The following is a 9,952-nucleotide window of genomic DNA, read 5'->3' as shown; positions in this document are numbered from 1 at the left end:
AAGTAAGCGGAAAAAAAAAAAAAGAGCTGAATCATAAAAGTGTGATTGCTTCTGAGGTAAAACCCCCTCATATTTGGGTGAATCACTCCGCGTTCCCACGGTTTCCGCCCGGCTTTCACACGGGGGAAGGGACGGTGGCACAAGGACGGCGGCACCCGGCCCCGCATCCCGGGGCTCTCGCCGTTCCCCGCCGCCAGTCTCCCAGCCGCGCCACTGGCACCGGCACGGTCGCGCTCCCCGCCCCGCCGACTCCCCTCGGCTGCCCCCGCCTGTGACTCCTCCCTCGCGGCCGCGGTCCCTCAGCCCGCCTGGGCGGAACCGAGCGCCCTACAAATCCCCCGCTCCGGTGGGGCTGGTGGCAGAGCGGTGCAGCGAGGCCGACGGGGCTCCCGGCGGCTCGCCGCGCTCTCCCCAGGGGAGACGGGAAACTTCCGCGGGAGGTGGGGAAGGAGCCGTGTTCCCGTCCCGCGGCTCTGCGTGCCCCTTCTCCCGGCCCACGTGGGGCTTCCCGTCCCGGCCACCCTGCAGGGCTTCGGCTGCCGCCCCCACAGCCATCCCGCGGGCGAGAAGGCCGCCCCGGCTCGCTCCCGCCCGCCGCTCTCCTCCGCCTCTTCTCCGCCGCGTCCCGTGGGGAGCGGCGGGTAATGAGGGGGTCGTTTCCATGGAGACGCGGCCGCAGCCGGGAGGTTTCGGAGTGAAACTTTGGTGAGGGATCCCCGGCGGCGCTGAGGGGAGCGGGCGGGCCGGTGGGGCGGCCGTGAGGGCGGGGGTCCCGCCCGGGGCGGTGCTGGAGGCGAGCGGCGCCCGGGCACCTCGCTGAGGAGCCGGCAAAGTTTTGCGCCGCGGAGCCGCCGCCCGCCCACGCCCCCCTCGGCGACTGCCTGACGGCCGCTTCCCTTCCGCAGCTCCCGGCGGCCCGCGGAGCCCGCTGCTATGGCACCCGCCCGTCGCCGCGGGGCGAGCAGGGGGAGGCCGCCTCCGGCTGGCCGTGCGGCGGCGGGGGGGCGCGCAGCCCCCGGTCGGCGGGCGTCCTCCTCCGGCCGGCAGTGACCGCCCCGGCCCCGTTCCTCGCCCGCTCGCCATGCCTGCCCCCGCCAGCGTCTCGCCGAGGACGGTGCCGGGGAAGGGCGAGGGGAGCCGCCGCCCTGTCACTCCTTGAGCCAGCCGCCGCCTCACCGGAGAAGCCCCATGTCCTGCGACCGCCGCGCAGCCCGGCAGCTCGCTGCACCCTGAGGGCGGCGAACACCTTGCACCTCCCCACAGGTACGCGGCGGGGCAGGGGGGTGCGTGTGGCGGGGGTCTCCCCTTCGCCCCCAAACTTCATCCCGCCCGCAGCCGCTACTCCTCCCGGGAAGCGGCCGGGTCGTGGCCGCTGCTTGCGGGCGGCGGCGGGGAGAACCGGGAGACCCGCCCTTGCCCTCGGGAGCAAGGGGCAGCGTGGGAGCGGGGACGGAGAGGTGAGTTTTTTCCTGCCGGAGATGGACTTTCTGCCTCCCGAGCAGAGCGGGCTGGCGTGCCGGCGGCTGCCGCCCTCCGTGCAGCTGCTACACACCCTCTTTTGTCTGCTCTTCGGGTCCGAAATACTTTACGTGCTGCCATCGCCTGCTCTGCCGGCCGGGAGCCCTCCACTGCCGAGCGTCTGCCCCCGGACTTCACCCCCCTCGCCGCTCCCGCCCCGGCAAGTTTCCCCTTTGCCTTTATTTTCACAGAAGTTGGGTTTTCCTTAACCTTTGTTTGAGGGAAAAATGGTGGTGTGCTGGTTATCTGGAAGGATGAGATGGGGACGACGGGGAGGTTACCCTATTCCCTTGCGTGCAAACATAACTTACTGCTAAATAAATCGCTCATCGGGTAGACATAAGCTTACTAGGAAGGTAGACTTTGAAACAAAAGTACTGCAGACAGCTTGGGTACATGGTAGATAGTCCTCATCTCTTATTAACGTAACCATTGTTAGTGCTTGTGCTTGAATTCAATACGAGTGCAGCTGGTCTGCAGATCGGGAACTGCAATGGCTGTATCGACTTGACACTTAAGACTAATTGTCATGAATGACTGATAGTCTATTTTATGCAGTGATTATGAAAATAAAACGGGTTTTACTGTTTCAAGGCAAAAGTATGCAGACAGAAGTATTCCTTTAGTGTAACATTCTGTGTAACATGAGCTACAAAATAACCTGTAGCAATATAGTGGACTTGAACTTCATAATGGTTTTAGGACATAAGGACTATAGCGTTCAATAAAATTCTGTCAACAGAGGTTTTGTTTTCTCTGGCTTACCCTGGCTCTAGATCAATACAGTAGCAAGTATTCTGTTATTTTTCTATAAGCAAGTGGTGCTTCCAATCTATGCAATGGAAACCTAGTAAGTGTCCAGATAGAAAGAGTGTATTTTTTCCCCTTTAATTTTTTTCTGGGCTGCCTTGTTGAAAGTCAAGGAAAAAGGCCGTTTAAACCAGAAAATTATATTTCAATTGAATATAACTCAAGTCACTTGATAATGAAGCCAAAAGGTCTTTCAAGTTTGTACTTTTCATGTTGCCAGTAAATGTACTTCTAGCAAAATACTTGTTAGAAGATAACTATAAGACAATTTTTTAGTATTTTGAAGCATGAGTGAGTTAGGTTTTTGTCCTGAGCACAGAAAAACACCCTAATGGAAGTGTTAAGTAGTTAAATAGTAATATGGAAAATGAAATAATATAAAATTTATATTTTATTTGCATAGAAACTTATTTGTTTCTCCTTTGTTGGATTGCAACAATGATCCAAATGAAAGCTGAAAAAGGAATACTGGTGCAAGAGTTCAGCACACTAGTTATTCTATGTACAGAAATGGTTTTGTCCAATAAAATCTCACTGGAACTAGAACACAGCTTCATTTTTATGGAAGCTCTGTAATCAGATTATGGAAGGTGGGCTGTCTGAATTTAATCCTGTGAAATATGGACTGAGCAAGCCCTGCTCCAACAAAGCACCCAAAGGTATGCTGACCCTCAGGTAAGTAGTTCCAACCTTCATCCCTAATGATTACTTACGGTGTGAGTTCATTGCACGTAGCAATAGGTCCAGTAACTTCAGTGAAAGTGTTTGCTGGCTTAACTGCATTGCTGGAGCTTTCCTGGACCAAGCCCTCTTTCAACATATTCTGCTTCCGTTTCCTTGAATGCTGGTCATTATGACACAAAATACCTGTGCTGTACACAGGTGCTCACAGCAGCCACATCTCACAGGTTGTATATTCTTGATTGACTCATACCTCTCTGGGGGCAAAAGGGGAAAGGAAAAGTGAAAACTGGTTAAGAAGTGAAGTACATGTATTTAACAGCAGGAGGAGACTGCTACTTCTTATGCTTGGTTCAGTTTGTTCTAGGAGCCAAAAATCTGAAATGCTGAAAATCCGTCAAAACTCTCACTGAAATTACTGAAATCAAACAAAGTTATGACATTAAAAAAAAAAAAAAATCAAACCTGAAGATTGCTATCATGAATGATTTCCAAAGGATGCTGTCAGTCTTGTCCATGACAGTGGTAGAGAATGTAGTGGAACTAAGAGGAACTTGATATCCTTGCCTAGTGATGATGCCTACACTTGATTGGATGCCATTATGCCTTTTAAACAGTTCAATTACTTTTATTCTACACGTTTGATCTTGTGATATTGGAACAAAGGGGAAATGCAAATAATTTTTTAGTGTGCAAGACTAGAGACTTTTAGTAGGATTAATTTATGAAAACATAGGCATCTCATGCCTGTTTAGACACCCTAAGGAGTCTCAGAACTCTGCATGAGGCTGTCAGACAGTGTATAAGGAGAACCTGGACACTTCTAGAAAGGCAGCTGAAGACCAGGTAGAGCATCCTATTAGATATTTGTATTACAGTTCTATGTAAAAAACTTAAGAGGACTTGAATCTGTTCTCTGAAATCCTTGTTAAGATTTCTGATGCTGCAGTATGATGGATGTGGGAGGACATCCCAAATATGACCTTACTATGAGGATTTAGGGAGGCCCATTCTCAATGTCTATTTACCAGCAGAATCTTTGTATTACTTCCTGTGCTGCTAACTGGTGACTGCCTTTGGGATGATCAAAGATACCAATCAATAGTTTAAGAACTAGAAATCTTCCTAGGGAAGTCTGATACATATTTTAAAATGGAGAGCAATGTACACTTTCCAAGCCCACTAGAAACAAAAGGAAATTGCAGACAGTGCTTGAGTTAGTGCTTTAGTTTTAGTTAGTACTTCAGTTTTAACATAAAAACATTGTAAGGAAAAGTTTTTGCTTTTCTTCTTAGTCGGGTAACAGCATCACGCACACAATCTCTGGGTAATTAGGCTCTTAATAAGTGGACTGTTAATTGCATGGAAAAGTGAAATGCTGACAACATCAGTGAATTAAGCTACCCAACAAATGTTTTACACAGCTGTTATCATAGCCAGTTGTTTTACTGTTTGCTGGATGTCCACCTTTTGTGAAATTTGTGAGAATAAACACTGTTCTAGACTTTCATGTTGGGACCTCAGTCTCACTGTACAACAAGAAGTTCTTTCTTTACTCCTCCATTAACCATTTCCACATAACACAATTCAATACTGGGTGTGTATATATATAGTTGTTTTTTATATAGGTGAATTTTGCCATGAGCAGCTCAAGTGGACCTGATGACTGAACTTGGTACTAAAATATTCTTATTATACTACTCTCTTAGCATAAATGGAATGACAATCTCCTTCTAGAACTTTATTGCAGCCTGGGTACCTTTTCTTGAATCAAGTTTTTCTTTTTTGCACAGCTAACCAAATCAAATGGATTTTCTGTAGTACCGAGATACTTGAAACCTTTTATCTGTAGCAGTAGCAGAACATGTTTGTATCATTTACTGTTATTATTTTGGTCTTTTGACGGCAGAAATATTGCAGAGAGCACTTGATGTTTTTTGAAATTATTCAATGACCAAAAGACCCGAGAAAGAAGGATGATTTTCCTTGGTTGCCTCTGCTATTCTTCTGTGTTTCATGTTGGGGAAGGTTATAGTTCTTTTTTCTGCATATTTTGGTACCTAAAAAAGTGATAGGGAGGTGCAGGGCCACCTAACCAAAACTAGACATCTGAGGAACATTGTAAATGAAATGTAATGATGTAGCAGAGATTTCAGGAAAGGTAGTACCAAAACAAACTTGTTGAAAACAAAGCAATGAACTACCTTTTTGTGTATGAAGTCTCTGAAAAGTCTTATGAGGACTGTAAGGCAGTTGTCACTTCGTCCTCTTGTGTTTATTTATATCAAGTTCTCATTATTATTTATATTTCTCTGGAATTTTAGTCAATTATTCCTTTTGTTGGAAGTGTGACCATTTTCCTCCAATTAAAATAAGTAAAATTAAAGGACATGTTTGTCTACATTGTTTTTTAATTCTACCCCACTGAGCTAAATTATGAAACTCTTACTGTATCAGAGAAACTAGGATTTTGTTACTTCAACTAAATACATTTCAGATACGTACACTAACCAAACAGTTTTTTTTAAAATCACATGAGATGTAAGACATAGTGTATGTTACTTTTCATAGCAGCTAGTTTAAATACAAAGAACTAGAGAGGAAGAATAAATCTCTTTATATATATATAAATATATATATATAAAAATATATAATTTTTTTTTCCTGTTTCATAAAGACAGTTGGACCAAGCATCCCAGTCCTATGGTTTTAAAACCCATTAATAAAAAGTGCTAAAATCTGAGCCTGTTGAAACTGCATAATTCACTCTGGATATAAAATGGGAAGGACATTTTCAATGGAATTGGGTGTTAATAGCCTATGAGTCTTGGCAATTGGTCAGTGGCACTTAATTCTTTCAGCTCCAAGTAGCAGAGGTTTGTACTTTTATCCCTGACCTATGCTGTGAACTACAGCATTAACTCGGAGAGTGGATATGAAATCAAAGCAAACTTTTTAGAACTTTCCAATGATTGCCACACTACTTTCTTCCGTTAAAGGGTATAATTCTAAAAGTAATTTTTTTGTCAATGTAAACCACCATTGAAGTAGATTAATTAGAAGACAGTTAAAAAACTTCACTTATTGTATTGAATTTGATGTGATAGTGGCAACAGTAATAGAATTTGATTTTTTTTTTTTTCCACATTCTCTCTCTGAATGTGCCTGAATAAGTGGCTCTGCTTATGTGTAATCGGTTACCTATTGTTGAAGAAAAAGTTTGCATCTAATTAATCTTATCACATTTTGCTATGTATTAAATTTTTAAAAGTGCCATTACTTGCACAATCACTTATCCATCTACCTATTTGCATGTGTAAAATTGTAGTTGAAAGACTGGAGTTTTCTCTCTCTTATGTAACTCAAAGTAACAAAGGCATATTGCATATTAAAATACAGAGGAAGTATACAAGAAGGTATGTTGTGATTAAAACCAGTTCCAGTTACTCTTTTTTTTTTTTTTTTTTTCCTTAGCGAAATGCTTCTGTTTATGATTTGTTAGGATTCAGTATGTGAGAAACTACATATAAATGAATAGCTCTGAGTTGTTACTGGAAACCCATAATCAAGAATTGGGTTGTGTTGGTATTACTTGCCCATCTTCATACAAGTCAGCAGGATTGTCCAGGACACACATTTTAGCCTAGCAATTAACTTGATCCCATTACCTGTTCCTCTCTCTGCATGGATATGTGCACAAACACTGTTTCTCTTGCTAAACTATGAAGCTTTGACAATTGAAATGTACATTTAATGTATTCCTTCATGAAGAGGAATGAGAGCAGCATTGTGTTTTGCTGCAGCAAACAACCTTTCTGAAGGAGATGTTCCTTGGAGAACACAAGGTGTACACAACGTAGCTGCTAGAGCTTCTCTCTTTTGCATGATCTTGTGCTGGGCTCACTTGGTATATAAGGTATGGGACAGCCTGCTGGACCCTGAAAAAGGGATGCACTATGGAACTGTGCTGTTCTAGAGATATGGATGTTGTGGTAGTGTTGTTGGAGGTCAACTGGAATAAACCTGATACTCTGAGACTCTGCAGGTGTGTACTTCTTACTATAAATCACTGTGTATTTAACAGCTGGCTTGTTTCACCTGAGGTATGACAATATTTCTGTAGGAAAGAGAAGTTAAATGACAGATAAGACAATAAAAAACAAGGAAGAAAGCAGAAGAGAATGGAAAGTGGAAAAAAGAGCAAATGACAAAAGAGAAATATTGAAGAAAGAAAAAAAATGAAGGCAGAAAACATATGAGTTATAGTTAGGTTGCATTTTTAAAGATGAATGATGCTGCATTCAGTGTTATAAATGGATATAAACTCAAATAATGAATAGTATAGTAAGACTAAAAGTTATGATGGTGTTTCTTTTTTTGAAGCATTCTCATCTTTTGACTCTGGAAAATGAAGAGATTAATTCTTGTCTCCCTAGGATGCATTTTAAATGGTATGTCTTTGTTGTTTATCGAAGTAGGATGCTCTGCAAAAAAGATGTTAAACACTTCTTATAGAAGATATACTGTAAGCAAATCAGTTCAAACAGATACATGAAAGGAAAGGAATCTATGGAGAATAGTTCACTTATCAAGATGGAAACTGCATTTTGAAGTATTTGCAAGTTAGGTCAACTGTCATTTCCATTTTCAAACAGACTAATACCCTGAACCCAAAAGTTACCACCATGCAGATCTATGCACAGTAAGCACATTGGGGGCTTCCTTCAAAATGATGAATAATTAAATAGTGTTTATCAAGTGAATACTTAGCCACCATACTCACACAGATTTTTCTTTCTGATATGTTTTTTGCTATGTTTGTGTTAGTATACTAATGAGGCAAAGGCCTGTTCTCTGACCATGAGGCCAGCTGAAGGGGTCTGGCTGCGTGCAGTTGTTAAGCTGTCTTTGAGATGGTCACATCCAAACTGCTTGGTTGGAAGGAGCTTCTGAACTAGCTAAACACCCAAGAGGATGCTAGCTGGCCTTGGCTGCAAATGCCCCCCAGCATCCTTCTGGTAGCACGGAGGAGACGCAGTGGAGTCCCACACCCTGGGCCTATGCCTGGGCACAGCAACCAGTACTGGGCACTAGATCCATGACTTGTTAAAATATTTTCTCCCTCAGCCCATGCAATCTTATCACAATGATCCTAATATCACAGAATCACAGAATGGTTTGGGTTGGAAGGGACCTCTGGAGATCATCTAGTCCAACCCACCTGCTAAAGCAGATTCACCAGAGCAGATCGCACAGGAATATGGCCAGGTGGGTTTTGAATGTGTCCAGAGAAGGAGACTCCACAATGTCCCTGGGCAGCCTGTTCCAGGATTTGAAATATAGATTTCATGTAGAAGTGAGATATTAAAAGGTATATTTGGAGGCCATTGTCTGCTCTAATTACCTTAAGGAAATCTGATGTCAGTAGTAGTGGTCACAGTAGTAACTTTCATATTATGGAGACTGGAATTTGGAACTTTATGTTTAGATACACAAAACATATAGAATTAGTGGAACATACTAGGGCACCATACTCTCAAATGGATTACAAGAGGTTTACCAAACAAGCACAAACTTGCAAGCAAAATAAATCTCCAGCTGACAGTTCCTTAATGTCACAGTTATTGGCCTGGTAATAATAGTCTGGTACAAAAATGGCTACCAGATATTAATAATAAACATCCAGAGGCCTACGAGACTCTTCTTGGTAAGTAATGGCTTGGTTATTAATACAGTTTATAGACTTTAGAGCAGTAGAATCGCTTCGCATTAATTCAATGACAAAGTGCTTTCCTCAAACCCTTCTTATGACCCCTGCAAAGTATTTGCTTTGCTCTTTGCCAGGAAGAAATTTCTTTTCAAATTACTTTGCAGACGCGTATTCTGAATTTATTGCCATTCTTTTTCTAATTCAATTTTATTCTTCTAGGACACAGCCTCATTAACTGGTACCCGTGGTGGAATATCTGAAAGATCCTAAAAATGTTGCTAGAACGTAGTTCAGTAGGCTATATTATATTAGAAAGGCACAAGTCACTGTTTTCCAATCCAGGTTTGCAAACAATACACATACCAATGAAATTACATACAGAAGCATTTACTGGTTAAGGACAAGCAATGTAATGTTTTTCAGAACTCCAGTTTGTAATTTTTCTTTGTCCTATTGGCTGTAGAGTTGAATTGGTAATGGAAAACATGTTATAGCTGAGACTGTGGTTCTTTCTATTTTAGTACATAATGCTGTGAATTTTTTTCATTCAATTAGACTTTTTTTTTTTTTTCCTGAGGAATTTGGATATTATGACTAGATGTCATTGTATAAAAGAGGTAAGATCACAGAGTCAGACTTAGACTATGAGGAGCTGGGCCCAGATAAAGTAGCATAGCTTTCTGTTAATGTTTTCTAGATAATTTTACCAGTGTATTCTTGTGCTATCTTCGTAGCATACATAGCATTATTATTGTGCTTTGTGACATGACTTTATGATATATGAAGTTCGTCGTCTTTCCTACTTTCTCCAAAGAATTTTGAGGATACTTAATCTTTGCATTACCATTGTTGTAAGTGTGCATTGTGTGTAAGTGGAAGTATTTACCCTGTGTTAGGGAAGTCAAAGCCCAAACGGAGAGCCTGGAGCCAAAAATGTGATCGTCAGTTTCTGCAATCCTTCATTCTAGAATTTAGATGTAGTCTCAAGGAAAATTATCTCTTGTACAGAATATTCTAATTGTTACTAGACACAGTTTCATTTTAAATAGGGCTTGTCATCTGTGCTTTTCAGGTTTGAGCTTAGGAGGTAGTTTTGGAGTTTTTGAGTGCTTTGGAAACAGGCCTACCACGCTGGTTAATACTCCTTGAGAAGCCTATCAGCATCACCCTCAGGTTAAATATGCTTTTGTTAAACCTTGTGGCTGAAGAGATGGACTTCAGAATTCAGTTCTA

General features: G+C 42.8%; 1 protein-coding gene across 5 annotated transcripts in view; it reads left to right on the top strand.

Annotated features, from left to right (window-relative positions):
• The first annotated feature begins 380 nt into the window (after nucleotides 1–380).
• Nucleotides 381–9,952, top strand: part of TMEM200A (transmembrane protein 200A) — a 54,877-nt gene continuing 45,305 nt past the window's right edge. For 2 of the 5 annotated variants that reach the window (XM_071806560.1, XM_071806559.1), the window contains exon 1: nucleotides 713–1,263. The gene's annotated coding sequence lies outside the window, so the exon portion shown is untranslated. The other 3 variants (XM_065835674.2, XM_065835676.2, XM_071806561.1) reach the window with 3 other exon arrangements.

Source organism: Patagioenas fasciata, chromosome 3, assembly GCF_037038585.1.
Source record: "Patagioenas fasciata isolate bPatFas1 chromosome 3, bPatFas1.hap1, whole genome shotgun sequence".
Taxonomy (NCBI): Eukaryota; Metazoa; Chordata; class Aves; order Columbiformes; family Columbidae; genus Patagioenas; species Patagioenas fasciata.
This window is presented reverse-complemented; position numbering and strand designations above follow the sequence as displayed.